The 19,675-nt window shown below is 49.3% G+C and overlaps 1 protein-coding gene and 2 non-coding genes across 3 annotated transcripts in view; 2 read left to right on the top strand and 1 right to left on the bottom strand.

The window, feature by feature from the left end:
* Nucleotides 1–19,675, top strand: part of LOC135889397 (zinc finger protein 208-like) — a 685,678-nt gene that overhangs the window by 31,330 nt on the left and 634,673 nt on the right.
* Nucleotides 113–186, top strand: TRNAV-AAC (transfer RNA valine (anticodon AAC)). The gene has a single exon. It is a non-coding gene; the product is annotated as a tRNA-Val (tRNA).
* On the bottom strand, nt 1,490–1,561 carry TRNAG-UCC (transfer RNA glycine (anticodon UCC)). Its single transcript has one exon. It is a non-coding gene; the product is annotated as a tRNA-Gly (tRNA).

The raw sequence follows: 19,675 nt of genomic DNA, 5'->3' as shown, positions 1-19,675 counted from the left end.
CTGGCATTGGCCACTGTTGGCAGACAGGATACTTGGCTGGATGCACCTTTGGGCTGACCCAGTATGGCCATTCTAATGTTCTTATGAAGGGAGAGGCAAAGCACTGCAACAGAGTTTTTGTAGTGTAGTGGTTATCATGTTTGCCTAACATGCAAAAGGCCCCTGGTTCAAAACCAGGCAAAACGTGATGGCTTACTTCTCCCAGCTCCCCTAGCTGTCCAGCACGGTGCTCCTACTGCTGCCATTGCCCTGTCCCTGTAATAACCCCAACCCCTGTGTGACAGCGGGTGGTGAAATGAGCTGAGGAAAAAGCCTTGGCATCAGCAACGGAAAGCTAGAGGATCTAGGCCAGTTGCCTTTTGAAGCCTTGTGGCTTGGCCTCCTCTGCCCTGGGAGTTTGGCCTATGGAGGCCGGCTCTTCCTGCTGGCCTCCTTTGCATGACTTGCCAAAGGAGGAATGAGACAGGAATGGGGCAAAAGAGGAAAGTCATGCTGAGGAAGGCACAGCAGAAGCTAAGCACCTCAGTGCGGCTAAGTGGGGTTAGTAGAGTGCCACCATTCATTCTGCAAAGCCTGGGGAGGTGTGGTTGTCCGCTGGGAGGTAGAATCATGTGCCTGCCTCTTGGCTTCCCAGGGATGGCTACTTGCAGCACAGGAGAAGAAGGATGGTTCTGGGTGAAAGGAAGACAAGCAAAGCTATGGGAGGAAATTTTGGTGTGGGTGCAGGCTCTGTGCTGGGGGAGGGGGTTGGGGTACTGGAGGGGTGTTGCTTACCCCGGGCACTGCAGCTCCCAAAGTGACCGGTACACACAACCCTCTGGCAGCAGCTCCTAGGTGGGCGGGGCCAGGAGGTCTCCGTGTGCCGCTGCCTGTAGGCGCTGCCCCCAGAGCTCCCATTGGCTGCAGTTCCTGGCCAATGGGAGCTGTGGAGTTGGTATTTGGGGCAGGGGCAGCGCATGGAGACACACACACCCTGCCTCAGGGGATGCCGGGACATGCCAGCCACTTCTGGGAGCGGCACAAAGGGACGGAGGCAGAGTGGGCAGGGAGCCACCTTAGTGCTGCTGGCACATCTCTGCACACCCATTGGGGGAGTGGAGCAGAGGGCCTCCATGCGCTGCCTGGGGTAGGGGCAGTGCACAGAGCTGCCTCCCCTTAGAGGTCTATTACAGGAGTGGGTGGGTGGCGTCTTTTGGCCTGCAAGGTGCAGCAGGTCGGATTAGATGACCACACTGGTCCCTTCTGACCTTAAAGTCTCTGAGTCTAAAAGGGAGAGGGAAGTAAAGGAAAATTTTTTTTAAATATAAACCAAACATTGTTATACCAGGATGACTCCAACAGCTCATTGTATAGTCCTGCCCCTTTCTTCCTCCCCTGTGTGTTTAATGACCTGCTTGGATTTGGGACGTTGAGTCTCTCATTCCATTGATAAACTGATACAATGTGACTGAAATTAAACCAATTCCCAGCAGAGGAAACATCATATCATTGCATTGGCTGGGAATCAAACCCAGGTCAATTGCTTGGAAGGCAGCTACGCTCACCACTATACCACCAATGCATCTGACAAAAATACCTCTCCTATGTGCCACTTATGCTTGCCAAATGACTCACTCCCAGAGAGCTCATACCCCCTGGGACTCTGGCACTCCCCAGCAGTAGTGAAAGGAGAAATCCCCAGCTCTGCACGTAGCTCCAGGCTGATTCATCAGGGGTGGGGAGAATTGACTTCTTTGCTGCTGCGAAGGGAGCTCGGGCAGTTTTCTGGGAATGAAGATTCCCACCCTGACCCAGCTGCTTCATTGCCCCCAGGAGCCTGCAGGCTGAGACTGTCCCTGAGGGCAGGCAGCTACTCTGAGCTTCCCTGGTGTCGCTGGCAGTGCAGGAATATCCCCCTCTAAGGGCCTGAGTTTGGCCATCAGGAAAGGCAGCAGCTTTGCTCCTTCCTTCTAAACAGAGCTCCAAGGCCGTGGTTCTCAGCCAGGGGTCCGGAGCCCCCTGAGAGACAGCCAGCAGGTTTCGGGGGGGGTCCGCCAAAATAACCCAGAAAGCAGGGCCGGTGTTAGACTCACTGGGGCTCAGGGCAGAAAGCTGAGTCCTACCACCTGGGACTGAAGCCAAAGCAACTTAACTTCATGGGGGCCCCTGTGCGGTGGGGCCCTGCAGAATGGCTCTGCTGGCTACCCCCTAACGACAGCCCTGGCTTTTAATCTACTGGACATGCAGAAAAACAGTTGTTGTCGCATGGGTGGGCTGTGGAGATATTATATCATGTTGGGGGGGACACAGAAAGAAAAAGGTTGGGAACCCCCTGCTCCAGGGAATCCCGGAGAATAAAGACCCCATCCGATTTAGTGCTGCCAACACCAATGATTTTGCCTTGAGTCTCATGAGAGTTATTGTTTTCCTTAATGCCCCAGCTCCTGGAGTCAGGTGGAGATGTGATGATTTTAGCCTTTGCTCTTAAGGAAACAGTACCTTTCTAGCCCTTGTGGCTGTGGAGAAAAATTCAAAATGTCACCCCAGTGCGTCCTAAAGGCTCATCAAGCAGAAGGCAAATAAAAAGATTCCCAAATTTATTATTTTTACACAACCTCGTGATTTTAAAGCCAATCTCATGATTTTTTGGTGAGCCTGACTCAGGATTTTTGAACGTTTGGGGTTGGCCGTTCTGCAGACTGAGAGCTGGGCACCCTCCTTCACATCCAACGCACCCAGAATTTTCTAAAGCATTAACTCTTTCTTCACCTTCATGCCACTTTCCATGCAGCTGGAAATCCCCATTCCTAGACGTGCTTTTCTACAGACAGTGAATTCCCCACAGGGCCGAGTCCCCACAGGGCTGTTCTGGGGGCTCCAGTCCCCCACTGCAGGACAGACGGGGCAGTAACCTCACATCACCCCTTTGTGACTCCCAGGGACCCTGCTGGGACAGCAGCCTCATGCTGGGCTCTAGTGTCCCCCAAAGCACCCGGGCAGAGGGGGCAGTTCAACTCCCATGTCAGGGGGCTCCTGCTGCCTGGAGGTGACTATCTCCTCATAGCCCCTTCCCCTCACAGAGACACTCCATAGCCCTCCCCCTCACAGCCCCTCCCCTCACACTGACACCCCCATGGCCCCTTCCCCTCACAGCCCCTCCCTTCACACATAGAGGGACTTGTTTGCTGGAGCCTGACATTACAAACCCAGGGGTGAGATTTCTGAGGATTTACTCACTGAGGGCTGGGCTCAGGCAGCCAATTTCACACCCCAGGCCCCTAGTGTCTCCTCTGACCGTATTTACCAGTGACACTGCACGTGGGCGGTGGGTATAAGAGGCTCAGGGAGGCTGAGCCTCCCCAAGTGGGGCAAGAAATGCTGGATGTGACGCACCTCCCTTTAGAGGGGGGCTGGGCTGCTGCCTTTAGAGTGCCACCGACAGAACCTCCTGAGGAGTGGGGGAGCCACCAGTACTTAGCCCATAGCCCCGCCTCTGCTCTGCCCCCATGCCCTGCCCCTGCTCAGACTCTTCCCCTGAGGACCCTCCCAGCCACAGGGGCAAGCAGATCTTCCACCCGATCAGCCCCAAGCCAGGTGTCCGTGCTGCAAATTATTCCAGCATCTGGGAAGGAAAGCACAGCAGCCCACAGCTCCAGCTCTGGCAGCTCTTTGCTCTCACTGGGATAGGAGGCAACAAGTCTATCACTGCTCAGTAGGGTGACCAGATGTCCTGATTTTGTAGGGACAGTCCTGATATTTGGGGCTCTGTCTTATATGGGCACCAATTACCCCCCACCCCGTCCTGATTTTTCACACTTGCTATCTGGTCACCCTACTGCTCAGTTTGAGGCGAATGTCTCTGTGTTCTCTGCCGTTCATGGTGGGGAGTTTCCCCATTGATAACATTTCTTGCTGGGTCAGGGAGGGGAGAGAGAAAAGGCGATTGCTCTCTGTTTCATTCCTCTCCATTTTCTGTTCCTCCCTTCCCTTCCAGGGTCCTCCCTTCCATTTCAGACTGTGCAGTGACACCCTCCCCGCACCCAGGACTCTGGAGCCTCTGGAGCAGCACGATCCCATGAGATCCTCAGTGACCAAAGGTCTTTTCCAACTTCCAGGAGACCCCAGCTTGAGACTAAAGGAAGCTCTCTTCCTTCCTAGGGAGCCTCTCTCCCTTCCTGGAGATCAAGGTCATGAAGCCTCAGCCTTGCCTCCTGGGTCTGAATTAATGTCCGATTTCCCACTATCTGCTCGAAAGAAACAAATGTTTCTAACCCAGGTGAGCGGAGTTAATTCAGTTCTCAGCTGGAATCCTTCACCCACATTCCTTAGGAGATACAGACTCTCTGTGACACAGACTGACTGGGGTTCATCTCTGCATGTCCCCAATGGGGAAGGAAAGACACTGAGGGGAAAGGAAGAAGATGGGCAGAAGGAGTCAAATGGGGCTAGACCAGAATAGAGGAGATTTTCTGCCTGTTAAAATGTACTGGATTCTCATTGCTTAAAAAAAAAAAACAAAAACCACCACTATCTTCTGGTGGGTTTGAACCACCAGCCTTTCACATAGTAGCCAAAGTTGTTAACCACAGACACAGGTAACTACCTACATCCTAAGTTTGTCTAAGAAGCACCTACGGTCGCTTGTGCAGGGGAAATACAGCTGCAGGTGTGAGTTCAGGCCTCACCCAGAGCATTGGTTTTCATTAGCCATGTAGCTTCTCCCACTTACTTTGTCTAATTCACATGGAAATGCCATACGAGGGTGATGAGAGTAAATTCTAAACTCTGAAATGCGGAGGTTGGCCCATAGATTGGGATAAGGGGTTTGAAGAGAAAAAGCTCTAAGAGTATATAATACCAGTCTCCAGGGGCAGGTATGGTACAACTCCTTAACAGGGAGCCATTTGTGGGAGGGGGGTTTCACTTCCTCTGTTAAAAGTACTGAGAGGTATTTTAAGATGAAGATAACGCCATGGTTAACAGTTGACTGACATGTCCTGCGTTAAAGAAAAAAAAGGAACTTGGGTTAATAGTCTGAAGATTTGCATTACCATCACTGTCTGACCCCCCTTCAGTTCGGAGGAGGTTTGTACTTTGCTGTGCGGAATGCACAGACTCCTGGAGAGCAGTGGGAGCTGTTTCCATGGCAGAGAGCCTGGCCCTTAGGAGATTTTCTTGATTTAGGGATCTGGGGCAAAAAATCTGTCTGGGGATTGGTCCTGCTTTGAGCAGGGGGTTGGACTAGATGACCTCCTGAGGTCCCTTCCAACCCTAATATTCTATGATTCTATGATTTGCTGTTTTGAAGCAATTCAATAAAATAACGGTGGCGCTACTATGTCCGGCCCAAAATTTCAGCCCCCCCGGTGCAAAAATGCTATTTTAGGATCTAAACAGGAGGCTCCCAGTGCTAGGACACCTGACCAGAGAGCTCAGAGGGGGGTGGAATAGCTGCTGACTCTGAGGGTCCTGGGCCAAATCCACTTGCAGGTGGAAGTGTTTTGATTTATTTGATCGATAATGAGTAGCAGCTACCAGGGGAGAAGCCCTGAGAGCCTGGTGCCACTCCAGCTGCTGTCCCAGAGGGGGGAACCCCAGGAGGCCAGCCACTGCTCCAGCCACCCCAGGAGTGCTGCCGGGGGCCACCGAGCTGCGGCTGCTCCTGCTGTCCTCGGAACACAGGAGGGAGATGGTTTTTTGACAGTGATGGATGACTCGTGCTAAAGGCCTTTGTCTGCCGCCTTCTAGTGACTGTTTGGTACAGGAATGCAGCCCTCATCCCTGGGTCTCTCCTGGGGAAATAATGTTTCTGTGCAAAACACCAAAGCTTTTAACAGAAAGGAAGAAAAGGAAATGGCCACACGATGGGACTAGGACATAGGGAATGAAACACAAGATGCTTCTCCCATGTGCATTGACTTTGAACCTTGTTGTTTGCGGTGTTGGTGTATCCGTGTTGGTCCCAGGACATGAGAGACAAGGGGGAGAGGGTCACATAATATCTTTTAAAGGACCAAGGAAGGGAGTATTATTTACTCCTTCTCATAACACAAGAACTAGGAGGGGTCACCCAATGAAATGAATAAGCTTCAGGTTTGAAATGAACAAAAGGAAATATTTCTTCACACAACACACAGTTAATCTGGTGAACTCTTTGCCAGAGGGTGTTGTGAAGGCCAAGACTAGAACAGGGTTCAAAAAAGAACTAGAGAAGTGCATGGAGCATAGGTCCATCAATGTCTATTAGCCAGGAAGGGCAGGGATGGTGTCCCTAGCCTCTGTTTGCCAGAAGCTGGAAATGGGCGACAGGGGAGGGATCACTTCATGATTACCTGTTCTGTTCATTCCCTCTGGGGTGCCTGGCATTGGCCACTTTTGGAAGAAGGGATAGTGGACTAGATGAACTGGTCTGACTCAGTATGGCTGTTCTTATGTTCTAACAGCTGTTTATGAAAGAGACAACCTTTCAGGCTACACAGAACTGAAGAAGTGTTCTGGGTTAGCTCCAAAGCTTGTCTCTTTCACCAACAGAGGTTGGTCCTCTGCAAGCTCTTACCCTCACCCGCCCTGTCTCTCTTGGACTCGGAAAAGCGCTTTCTCTCAACTCCCTTTGGAGAGAAGTTAAGTTTTCCCTTTGGGAAACTATCAGGCTGAAGCAATTGTATTGATTGTGACACTAGAATCGAAGATTTAATATTATAAATAAATGATTCTAAACCTGAGGTTACAGTTTTCAAATTGGTTTTTCTAATTCAGTTCCCAATTCTCTTCTAGAAAGGCCTCCAGGATGCCTGCCCACCCCAGCAAAAGTGGCAAGGAGAAAGCCCACAATGCTGCTCTTAGTCCCAGGTGGATTGTTCAATGATTTTTTTGGTGCTGATAAAGCTGCCAGGAAAGATCTCTGGGCACCAGATCTCCCTGCTTCTTCCAGCACACCCCTGGCTCCTCTCCTGCCACAGTCATTTCTGTAGGAGGGTCCTACATGCACTTAGCCAAAAGCCTTTCAAAGTCTTCTTAGCGCAGTTGTCAGTGTGTTAGTTTCATAATCTGAAAGTCCTGGCTTCAGACCTGAGAGAGAGGAGATGGTTTGCTCCCTGCTTCAGCTTTTTCTAAAGGAAATCCCAAAGAGACTGGGACAAACTGATTTCTGGACAACCTCCCACCCATCTAACACACACACACACACACAGACTTTTCTAAGACATTAACTCTTTGTTCTCTTTTATGACCCTTTAATGCAGCTGGAAATACCAGTTCCCAGAAGCCCCTTTCCACAGAGAACACAACCACAGAGCAATGAGAAAGCTGGGGGCTCCCAGGTTGTTGTGGGTGAGTAGTTAAGGGGATGCAATTAAAGTCCAGCAGAGTCACCCCCCTCCTCTCCACCTCCAAGCAGCTTTGAATCTTGATGACTGTGATGCTGAGTTTCCACTGCCTCAGCATCCTGAACCCCCACTGGAGGCCGGTGTAGAGTTCTTAGATCCCTGTTCATATTTCAGACCCCAGCCAGTGCAGCATCCCTGCCCAGCAACTCACCATCTGCCCCAGGTGAACCAGCTGGTGGGCTGCATCCACAGGCAGATAGCTTATACCGCTCCCCTCAGAGCAGCAGTAGCAACTGTTGGCAGCTAATCCCCACCTAAGGCTTGGGGGAAGGAGCTGGGGATCACTTGTTATTTCTTCCATACATCGAGTCTCACTGTGTTTGAACACTTTTCTCTCTAAAACTGATTTAAATTTAGAGCTCCTCCCCCCATTTTGTAAGTGCCTCATTCCTGTACATAAAACATAAGAACAGCCAGACTGGGTCAGACCAATGGTCCATCTAGCCCAGTGTCCTGTCTTGCCATAGTGGTCAATGCCAGGTGCTTCAGAGGGAATGAACAGAACAGGTAATCATCAAGTGATCCATCCCCTGTCGCCCGTTCCCAGCATTTGTACGGATGTGAACACAAAGAAACATGTGGGGACCACTTGCAGCTACTTAAAATCATAGAAGATTAGGGTCAGAGGAGACCTCAGGAACCATCTAGTCCAAACCCCTGCTCAAAGCAGGACCAACCCCAACTAAATCATCCCAGCCAGGGCTTTGTCAAGCCGTGTCTTAAAAACCCCTAAGGATGGAGATTCCACCACCACTCTAGGTAAGCCATTCCAGTGCTCCACCACCCTCCTAATGAAATAGTTTTTCCTAATATCCAACCTAGACATCCCCCACAGCAACTTGAGACCATTGCTACTTGTTCTGTCATCTGCCACTACTGAGAACAGCTGAGCTCCATCCTTTTTGGAACCCCCTTTCAGGTTGTTGAAAGCTGCTATCAAATCCTCCCTCACTCTGTCGGTCCCCAGTCTGTAGCAGTGCATGGGATTCTTCCGTCGTAAGTGCAGGACTCTGCACTTGTCCTTATTGAACCTCCTCAGATTTCTTTTGGCCCAATCCTCCAATTTGTCTAGGTCACTCTGGACCCAAACCCTATCCTCCAGCGCTTGGATTCTTTACATGCTTTCACAGAGCGAAGAGCACATGCTCCATGATTTCATAGGGCAGAGTTTTAGGGTTATTTTGATTCAGAGAGCTATGCTATAGGGTGCTTTCCCTGTGTGAATTTGACAGGTGGATCAACATAGAGACACATTGTGACCCTTCTCAGGGTGCTGAGGACTGAGTCTCCTTGTTGCCACCTGCCACTAGGAAGAGAGAGTTTTGCATTTGGCAGCTGGATGTTAGTGACCAAACTCACCGAGGCTGCTGGAACTCAAGGACCCTCCTCTGAGCTACAGCAGCCAACCTAACCCCTGAGTTCCTTCAATGTGTCCTCCTCTGGGGTCCAGCCCTGATCACCAGATACTCAGAGAAATCCCAGATCCTCACTACCCGAAGCAATGGTATATCCCAGGTTACTAGTTTTACTGTGGACCACTGCTCCTGTATCTCACACAGCACTTGAGTATAATTATTGAACAAGCAATAATTTATTTAACAAGGGATAGAGATTTAAACAAACAAATGTGAGTGATGGAAACCAACTGTTACAAACTAAATAAAATCAGAAAATGCAACCTACACTTTTTAATAGTTACCTTTCCTATCTAAGTAGATTCTCACCTCACACTTCAGTCAAATGCACTGATTGCTAGTCCCTAGAAGCCAGGGCCCTGCCTTTCATGAAGCACCACTGGTCATTAGGAATCTCCTTGGTGAATGGACCCAGAATGTTTTTCTTCACCCTGTTATGAACTGAATCAGTCTTTTGTCTTTATTCACAGAAAGGACGATTGCCTCATTCTCATATTGTCCTTGTCACTTCCACAGGGTTTCGATGTCTATAGTTTGTCTTTGATGGTTTTCCCTTGGCTTTTCTGGTTGGTGCAAAGGTTGACAATTAAGCAATACATTGCATAAGTGGCTAGCAAGGGACAGGTGCCAATTCCCTCCCACTTGAATGGGTCGTCCCTGAAGGGTTAAAATTCATGTGCATTTTATATAACAACCTGGTATATGGATTGGGCCAGCTCTTTTTCAGACCCAAAGTCCAGAGTTTGGTTAAGAGACCAGAGGCCTAACTAATAGTGATCAGCTAAGAGAAAGCAGAATAAACAAGATAACATTGCCTTTGCTAAGATATGCTTGGTCAGTAGAAATGCCAGATGTTGAAGCAATAACTGAATAATTATGTTTCATCCAATGTTTCAAATTGAACAAAGGATCCCTGTTCCTATTGTGTTTCTCCTGAAGGGAAAACAGTCTTCCCACAGATCCAACCTTGAGTTTATGAAAAATTGGCACATGTCAATATAAAATATGGCATCCTTCCACCTCCCTTCCAAAGGACCAATGCCCTGCCTTAAGACATAAAGGAGACAATCTGTATTGTGATATACTATCACTCTTTCTTTACTTTAACCCCTAGGAATGTACCTGTTGGACAATCAAAGGAGTTGCTCCATTCCTATGGACCCCAAATCAGAATTCAACATATATATATATTATACTCATAACCTTTTCATAGAATCATAGAATCATAGAATATCAGGGTTGGAAGGGACCTCAGGAGGTCATCTAGTCCAACCCCCTGCTCAAAGCAGGACCAATTCCCAACTAAATCATCCCAGCCAGGGCTTTGTCAAGCCGGGCCTTAAAAACCTCCAAGGAAGGAGACTCCAACACCTCCCTAGGTAAAGCATTCCAGTGCTTCACCACCCTCCTAGTGAAATAGTGTTTCCTAATATCCAACCTAGACCTCCCCCACTGCAACTTGAGACCATTGCTCCTTGTTCTGTCATCTGCCACCTCTGAGAACAGCCGAGCTCCATCCTCTTTGGAACCCCCCTTCAGGTAGTTGAAGGCTGCTATCAAATCCCCTCTCATTCTTCTCTTCTGGAGACTAAACAATCCCAGTTCCCTCAGCCTCTCCTCATAAGTCATGCGCTCCAGACCCCTAATCATTTTTGTTGCCCTCCGCTGGACTCTTTCCAATTTTTCCACATACTTCTTGTAGTGTGGGGCCCAAAACTGGACACAGTACTCCAGATGAGGCCTCACCAATGTTGAATAAAGGGGAACGATCACGTCCCTCGATCTGCTGGCAATGCCCCTACTTATACAGCCCAAAATGCCATTAGCCTTCTTGGCAACAAGAGCACACTGTTGACTCATATCCAGCTTCTCATCCACTGTGACCCCTAGGTCCTTTTCTGCAGAACTGCTACCTAGCCATTCGGTCCCTAGTCTGTAGCTGTGCATGGAATTCTTCCGTCCTAAGTGCAGGACTCTGCACTTGTCCTTGTTGAACCTCATCAGGTTTCTTTTGGGCCAATCCTCCAATTTGTCTAGGTCCCTCTGTATCCGATCCCTACCCTCTAGTGTATCTACCACGCCTCCTAGTTTAGTGTCATCGGCAAACTTGCTGAGAGTGCAGTCCACACCATCCTCCAGATCATTAATAAAAATATTAAACAAAACCGGCCCCAGGACCGACTCTTGGGGCACTCCGCTTGAAACTGGCTGCCAACTAGACATGGAGCCATTGATCACTATCCGTTGAGCCTGACGATTTAGCCAGCTTTCTATCCACCTTACAGTCCATTCATCCAGCTCATACTTCTTTATCTTGGCAGCAAGAATACTGTGGGAGACCGTATCAAAAGCTTTGCTAAAGTCAAGGAATAACACATCCACTGCTTTCCCCTCATCCACAGAGCCAGTTATCTCCTCATAGAAGGCAATTAGGTTAGTCAGGCACGACTTCCCCTTGGTGAATCCATGCTGACTGTTCCTGATCACTTTTGTCTCCTCTAAGTGTTTCATAATTGATTCCTTGAGGACCTGCTCCATGATTTTTCCAGGGACTGAGGTGAGGCTGACTGGCCTGTAGTTCCCCGGATCCTCCTTCTTCCCTTTTTTAAAGATGGGCACTACATTAGCCTTTTTCCAGTCATCCGGGACCTCCCCCGATTGCCATGAGTTTTCAAAAATAATGGCTAATGGCTCTGCAATCTCATCCGCCAACTCCTTTAGCACCCTTGGATGCAGCGCATCCGGCCCCATGGACTTGTGCACGTCCAGTTTTTCTAAATAGTCCCGAACCACTTCTTTCTCCACAGAGGGCTGGTCACCTTCTCAAAGTATTAATTAAATGTTAACTTGCTAACTTGAGACCATGGGTGGAGACAGTATGTAACCTTTTAACCATTGGCTACTGTGCTATCTTGTCTTGCTGCAAAACCTATCCTGGGGTGTGGAACTGCCTACCCTGTCACTTTCCCCAGCCCATGGAAAATCTATATATTCCATTGAAATCAATTGATTGACAGTGTCTCTGAGCCTGATAAACCGGGTGACACTCCACCAGCGCTGTGTGTAATAAACTCCTATGCTTGACCTCTACACGGTGTGGATTTATGCCTTCAGTTTGGGGGCTCATCCAGGATACAAGTTTGTGAACTGGCTGAGGATCTGAGACTGAAATCCTAAAGAGGTGAGTATGTTTACTTTACCACTTCATTAGGCCAGGGATAGAAGTCTCTCATCCCCTTTCAAACACATCTTGTTTCCTTTTTTAATTTGTGTAAAGGACCTTAGACACGTATAGTCCAAGCAGAGGGGTTAAATAAGGGTACCACTTGGGAGGGAAGACTTGTGCAAGAGGGTCATGTACTGTTTAAACAACTAAGGGGTGTGTTACGGAGGACTTGGATAACCCACCAGCAAGCGATTGGCCGTGAGTTAAGCCCAGGATTGGCTGGGTATGCAAGCGGTAGGCAGTGCAAACTGGTGGTCCATTTCCTCATTGCACATAACATTGGAAGTCCTAGGGGAGTGCGCCCCCCCCCCCCCCCCCCCGGCATGTGACGTACATGCTTTCGAATAGCACAAAGTCTCCAACCAATAAGGCCGGCAAGTGTGTGTAACTTAAGACCGCGTGGTTAAAAAAAAAAAAAAAGGGAGGAGATGTCCTCATAAAACTCAAGGCTGTGGAGATTTGAGACCATAGCATAAAAAAGGGGGAAAAGTAACTCCTCATAAAAGGCTGACAGGCATTTGGGGGGGGGGGGAGAGATGTAATTTCCCCTCAAGGTCAGCAACCAGGGTGACTAAAAACCCATGGCATCAAAAGGAGAGGCGATAATCAGTCCTCGAGAGTACTTGGAATATAAACATGTCAAAACTCGGCGGGCAGCAGCTAAAAAAGCAAACTACTCTGCAGCCGGACCAGAGGCAGATCTGGTTACTTGGTGGAATCATCAGAAAAGTGAAAAAACAGACAAAGCAGTAATAGTTTTATTGGATATTCTTAACATAAAGGAGAAAGAAATTGCAATTTTAAGATCTCAAAACCAGGCTCTGAGAGATAAGAGCCTATGCTCTAAAATATGTAACTGTCTGGAAATTGGAAAAGATCCCAGAGAAAAAGAATCACCATGCCTGGGACACACCTCCAGATTGGGAGGGGGAGAGCACACTCCTGCCATTTGCCAGCCCACTGCTCCGCTGATTAACTATCTGTGGGAAAACTCAGCAGCACAAAGCAAAGGGGAGGAATCAGAATCCCCTCCATACATTTCTTCGCATGACAGGCCAAATTTAAGCACCCACAGAGATAATAAAGGAGCACCACAAGGATTAATTGCCCCAGGAGAGCAAGTACAGCGTATGGCTCCAATCAAAACACAGCTAAGGATTGGCTTAACAGTGAAATCCTTGCTGACCTTAAACGCAAAAAAGAAGCTTACAAGAAGTGGAAGATTGGACAAATGACCAGGGAGGAGTATAAAAATATCGCTCAGGCATGCAAGAGTGAAATCAGGAAGGCCAAATCGCACTTGGAGTTGCAGCTAGCAAGAGATGTTAAGAGTAACAAGAAGGGTTTCTTCAGGTATGTTAGCAACAAGAAGAAAGTCAAGGAAAGTGTGGGCCCCTTACTGAATGAGGGAGGCAACCTAGTAATAGAGGATGTGGAAAAAGCTAATGTACTCAATGCTTTTTTTTGCCTCTGTCTTCACAAACAAGGTCAGTTCCCAGACTGCTGGACTGGGCAGCACAGTATGGGGAGGAGGTGACCAGCCCTCCGTGGAGAAAGAAGTGGTTCGGGACTATTTAGAAAAACTGGATGAGCACAAATCCATGGGGCCGGATGCGCTGCATCCGAGGGTGCTAAAGGAGTTGGCGGATGTGATTGCGGAGCCATTGGCCATCATCTTGAAAACTCATGGCGATCGGGGGAGGTCCCGGATGACTGGAAAAAGGCTAATGTAGTGCCCATCTTTAAAAAAGGGAAGAAGGAGGATCCGGGGAACTACAGGCCAGTCACCCTCACCTCAGTCCCTGGAAAAATCATGGAGCAGGTCCTCAAGGAATCAATTATGAAACACTTAGAGGAAACGAAAGTGATCAGGAACAGTCAGCATGGATTCACCAAGGGGAAGTCGTGCCTGACTAACCTAATTGCCTTCTATGAGGAGATAACTGGCTCTGTGGATGAGGGGAAAGCAGTGGATGTGTTATTCCTTGACTTTAGCAAAGCTTTTGATACGGTCTCCCACAGTATTCTTGCCGCCAAGTTAAAAAAGTATGGGCTGGATGAATGGACTGTAAGGTGGATAGAAAGCTGGCTAGATCGTCGGGCTCAACGGATAGTGATCAATGGCTCCATGTCTAGTTGGCAGCCGGTTTCAAGCGGAGTGCCCCAAGGGTCGGTCCTGGGGCCGGTTTTGTTTAATATCTTTATTAATGATCTGGAGGATGGTGTGGACTGCACTCTCAGCAAGTTTGAAGAAGACACTAAACTGGGAGGCGTGGTAGATACGCTGGAGGGTAGGGATCAGATACAGAGGGACCTAGACAAATTGGAGGATTGGGCCAAAAGAAACCTGATGAGGTTCAACAAGGACAAGTGCAGAGTCCTGCACTTAGGACGGAAGAATCCTATGCACTGCTACAGACTAGGGACCGAATGGCTAGGTAGCAGTTCTGCAGGAAAGGACCTAGGGGTCACAGTGGATGAGAAGCTGGATATGAGTCAACAGTGTGCTCTTGTTGCCAAGAAGGCTAATGGCATTTTGGGCTGTATAAGTAGGGGCATTGCCAACAGATCGAGGGACGTGATAGTTCCCCTTTATGCGACATTGGTGAGGCCTCATCTGGAGTACTGTGTCCAGTTTTGGGCCCCACACTACAAGAAGGATGTGGAAAAATTGGAAAGAGTCCAGCGGAGGGCAACAAAAATGATTAGGGGTCTGGAGCACATGACTTATGAGGAGAGGCTGAGGGAACTGGGATTGTTTAGTCTGCAGAAGAGAAGAATGAGGGGGGATTTGATAGCTGCTTTCAACTACCTGAGGGGGGGTTCCAAAGAGGATGGAGCTCGGCTGTTCTCAGTGGTGGCAGATGACAGAACAAGGAGCAATGGTCTCAAGTTGCAGTGGGGGAGGTCTAGGTTGGATATTAGGAAACACTATTTCACTAGGAGGGTGGTGAAGCACTGGAATGCTTTACCTAGGGAGGTGGTGGAATCTCCTTCCTTGGAGGTTTTTAAGGCCCGGCTTGACAAAGCCCTGGCTGGGATGATTTAGTTGGGAATTGGTCCTGCTTTGAGCAGGGGGTTGGACTAGATGACCTCCTGAGGTCCCTTCCAACCCTGATATTCTATGATTCTATGATTCTAAGGAGGTTCAGAAATGTTAACACGGAGGGTGAACCAGTAAGGGGACTCAGGACAGAAACAACTGAAATTTACAGTCCCTTCACCCCCCAGGAAAAACAGGTACTACTGTCTGATTTACCCAAACTCAAACGTGATAAGAATACTGAGTTCTGGGACAAGCTGGATGGCCTGACTGAAATACATGGCCTCCATAGGAAGGATGTTCACATCCTGGTCAAGTGCAAGTGCCCCAGGGATGTGTGGGAGAACCTAGATAATAAATGGAAGACAGGGCGCTGGGCTGAAGATCGTAACCCCAACCCAGTGGGAGGGGATCAGGCTGAAGAACCCAGCAGGAATCCCAAACCCAGATGCAGGCACTGTAACAGAATTCAGGAATGCACTATCTGTTGTTCTAGGAGCCCAGACCACTAACTGGGGGGCTCTGCAGTCTGTGGTTCAGCAGAAGGGAGAGTCTGCCATGTCCTATGCTGAAAAGAAATGGAATGCATTCCGAGCTTATTCAGGTCTGGAGAATATAACATCCTGAGACCATGATGTATTGCTTCAAATCCTAAAGGAAGGGCTGTCTGCAGATCACCAAGCAGTTCTGGCATTGGGCATCTCAGTGGGAGAGACATACTCAGCAGTAACGAAATGGGCCACAGAAGTAGAAAACAGAAAAAAGAGGAAGGTAGCACCAACCACCCCCTCTGAAGAAGTGGTAGCTGTGCATGCAGTCAAAACCACTACGTGCTTCACGTGCAATAAGCCTGGACATCTGGCACATGACTGTAAAAATAAAAATAAAATCAAAACATGCAATAATTGTAAAAGGAGCGGCCACTTACAGGAAGACTGCTTCCACCCCAGAGGGGGTAAGGAAGGGCAGTGGCCAAACAAGCAAAATAAAACTGATACAACTAGTACCCAAGAACAAGATAAGGATAAACAAATCCAGGAGTTGCTCAAACTCCTGGCTAGCAAATAGGTATCAGCGGCCTCTGTGGCTGGAACCGAAGGCGACCCCAGGATGTTTCTTAATGCACGAATGGGGGGCCAACCATGCAGTATGTTAATAGACACCGGAGCCTCAGTATCAATAACCAGCCATGATCTCCCCCTCACCCATAGAACAATATGGATTGAAGGGGTGGGAGGGGGAAGATTAAAAGCAATTTTAAGATTAAAAGCCAGCTGGTAGAAATAGAATTTGAAGATATGGTCACAGTCAGTCAAATCTGGATTTGCCCCGAGCAGGGAGACACAATTTGCAGCATAGATCTCCTTAAGGAGCTCGGGGGAGTAATCAACCCCAGAGCTAGCTGCATTGAATGGGCCAAAGGGTCCAAACAGGAAAGACCATCTCAAAATATAGCCATAATTGCCAGTAATAAAGTAATAATACCAGAGTGGGGGGGAAGTCCAGCAGAAACCCTGTGTTCCCTTCACCCTGAAGTGGGGCAACAGATAAACAAGATTGTGGGCTAGTAAACATGAAGCCTATATCTGTAGAAGGACCAACTCACAAAGCCCACAGGCAGTACCCAATTAAACCAGAAGCCTTAGAGGCAGTTAAAGATATAGTCAGTAATTTGGAATCTAGAGGGGTGATTAGAAAAACCACCTCCACAACTAATTCCCCAATTTGGCCCGTCAGGAAGCCGGACGGGACCTGGAGGTTAACTATAGACTACACCCACCTTAACCGGGTGACTCCAAAGGCACATCCTATTGTGGCAAGCCCTGCCACTATTCTTAATTTGCTAACACCGGGACATTCAGTATTTTCAGTCCTGGATGTAGCTAATGGATTTTGAAGTATTCCCCTTGCAAAAGAGAGTCAGGAGAAATTTGGATTTACAGTAGGAGACCAGCAGTACACTTGGACCTGAGTACCTCAGGCATTCCATATTTCTCCCTCCATATTCCACAAGACAACGGCAGAAGTAATAGCATAAGTGCCTTTGGAAGGGGATACTGTGATACTGCAGGATGTAGATGATTTGCTAATTGCCAGTTCAAATGAAAAGGACCATTTAAAAACCCTAAACAGACTGTTCATGTATCTTCGCGAGGCAGGATTTAAATTAAGTCCGAAGAAAGCTCAATTGCAACAGCAGCAAGTTTTATACCTAGGGCATAACATATCACAGGGAGAAAAGGCACTCACAATAGACAGAAAGCAAGCGATTAGAGGGTTAAAGAAACCACGGACAGTTAAGGAAGTCCAGAAGGTCCTGGAACTCCTTAATTTCTATAAAACCTATACACCAGAGTACTCAGAGATGGTGGAACCAATTCAGAACCTCACTAGAGGGGGAAAGCCTGCAAATGAGTTAGTAATATGGGGCACAGAGCAAGAGGAGGCATTTATAAAAATAAAACAGGCTTTAGCCTCCGCCCCCAGCCTGGGCTTATGCTTACCCGATATGGGAAAGCTGTTCCACCTTTACTGCAGCCATAGCGGGACCCAGTATTCTGCTGTACTAACCCAGCTTCACGGAGACAGACAGCGTCCGGTAGCATCCCTATCTATCATAAGACCCCCTGTATCCCAGGGATACCGGAGTGCGTAGCAGCTCTAGATTGTGCTACGTGGGCTGTGAAAGCTTGTGAATCATACACTCTCATGGGGAAATTAGTGATCCATACACCCCATACACTTATCGATCTCCTCAACACCGGGCGACTAAGATCTGTAACAGATGCCCGCAGGAGTCAGTGGGAATCAACATTGTGCTTGCAAAACCCTAACTTCTCCATAGTAAGAGACAAGGGAATAAATGTAGCCGAATGTCTGAACATAGAGGGAGAGGTACACGAATGTCTTATAGATAGATGTAACGATGCAGTTCTGATGGGACCCAACTGAGAGTGCCAATTCAGGACCAATTGCTTAAAACAGGGCAGTTACAGCCCAAGGCTGGGTTTTTTCCACCTCTAAGGCAAACCAAACCAGCCAGACAGTGAAGACTTTGGTCTCACCCCACTGGCTAACCACAAGTCACACAAGCAACTTCCTTAGACACTCCAGTTTCCCAGTATCACCACCAGTGCCACTCTTTATGGGGACAAATATTTATGAAAACCTATACCCCAATAAAGGAAAAAAGGTTCTCTTGATCCCAAAGGACCAAGCCCCAGATCCAGGTCAATATACAAATCAGATCTTACCCACAAATCATGCTGTTGCCAATCCTTTAGAATCTAAAATCTAAAGGTTTATTCATAAAAGGAAAAAGATAGAGATGAGAGTTAGAATCTGTTAAATGGAATCAATTACATACAGTAATGGCAAAGTTCTTGGGTCAGTCTTGTAGCAGTGATAGAATAAACTGCAGGTTCAAATCAAGTCTCTGGAGTACATCCCCAGCTGGGATGGGTCATCAGTCCTTTGTTCAGAGCTTCCGTTTGTAGCAAAGTCCCATCAGAGGTAAGAAGCAGGATTGAAGACAAGATGGAGACAAGGCATCAGCCTTATATAGCCTTTTCCAGGTGTAAGAACACCTCTTTGTTCTTACTGTGGAAAATTACAGCAAAATGGAGTCTGGAGTCACATGGGCAAGTTCCTGCATACTTTGTTGAGTTACAAGGCGTATTTGCCTTCTCTCCATGGGTCAATTGTATAGCTAGGGTGACCAGACGTCCCGATTTTATCGGGACTGTCCCGATATTTGCTTGTTTGTCCCGCATCCCGACCAATGTTAGGTTGGGACACTGGACAAACAAGCAAAGGCTCCGGAGCCCGGAAGGGCTCGCGCCCCCCCCCGCCCCAACTCCACCCACTCCTTCCCCCATTGGCTCCCTCCCCAAATCCCTGCCTCTTCCCCAAGCACGCCATTCCTCCTCCCTCCACAAGTGCTGGAGGGAGGCCCCGGAGACGCAGGGGGAGCGCAGGGCCGGGGTGAGTGACAGTCCAGCCTGGCTCTGAGCACAGGCAGGACTCAGTCGGGCGGTACCTGGAGGGAGAGTAGGGATGCGGCCCGCGGGGCCAGGCAGCGGCTGTTCTCCCCACCTGGGCAGTGGGACTTGGGAGCAGCCGCTGCTGCAGCTCCTACAGCCGCAGCCAGAGGAAGCGGCCATGGTGCTCGGCGGCTGCGGCTCTGGTGCCCGGGCCCGAACCCCCCGAACCCGGGCCTGTTGTGGGGACCCAGCAGCGTGCACGCTGTGCCCAGCCCCTGGCCAGTCGCGTCTGGGCTGGCTGCCCAGCTGGTGCAATCCTGCAGCGGCCCCGGGGTGGAGGCATCGGCAGCCCAGCCCTGTTTGTTCCCCTGCGGGACCTGAGAGGGATGGGGGGGCTAGGGCCTGATGCCCCCACTCTGGGGCCACCCACGGGATTGCACCAGCTGGGCAGCCAGCCCAGACGCGACTGGCCAGGGGCTGGGCCCATGCAGCGTGCGCACTGCTGGGTCCCCGCAACAGGCCCGGGTTCGGGCCCGGGCGCCGAGTCCCGCTGCCCAGGTGGGGAGAACAGCCGCCGCCTGGCCCCACGGGCCGCCCCCCTACTCTCCCTCCAGGTACTGCCCGACTGAGTCTTGCCTGCGCTT

The sequence above is a fragment of the Emys orbicularis genome, chromosome 15, assembly GCF_028017835.1.
Source record: "Emys orbicularis isolate rEmyOrb1 chromosome 15, rEmyOrb1.hap1, whole genome shotgun sequence".
NCBI classification, from domain to species: domain Eukaryota; kingdom Metazoa; phylum Chordata; order Testudines; family Emydidae; genus Emys; species Emys orbicularis.
Note: the sequence above shows the minus strand (reverse complement) of the source record. Positions and strands in the feature narration are given on the sequence as shown.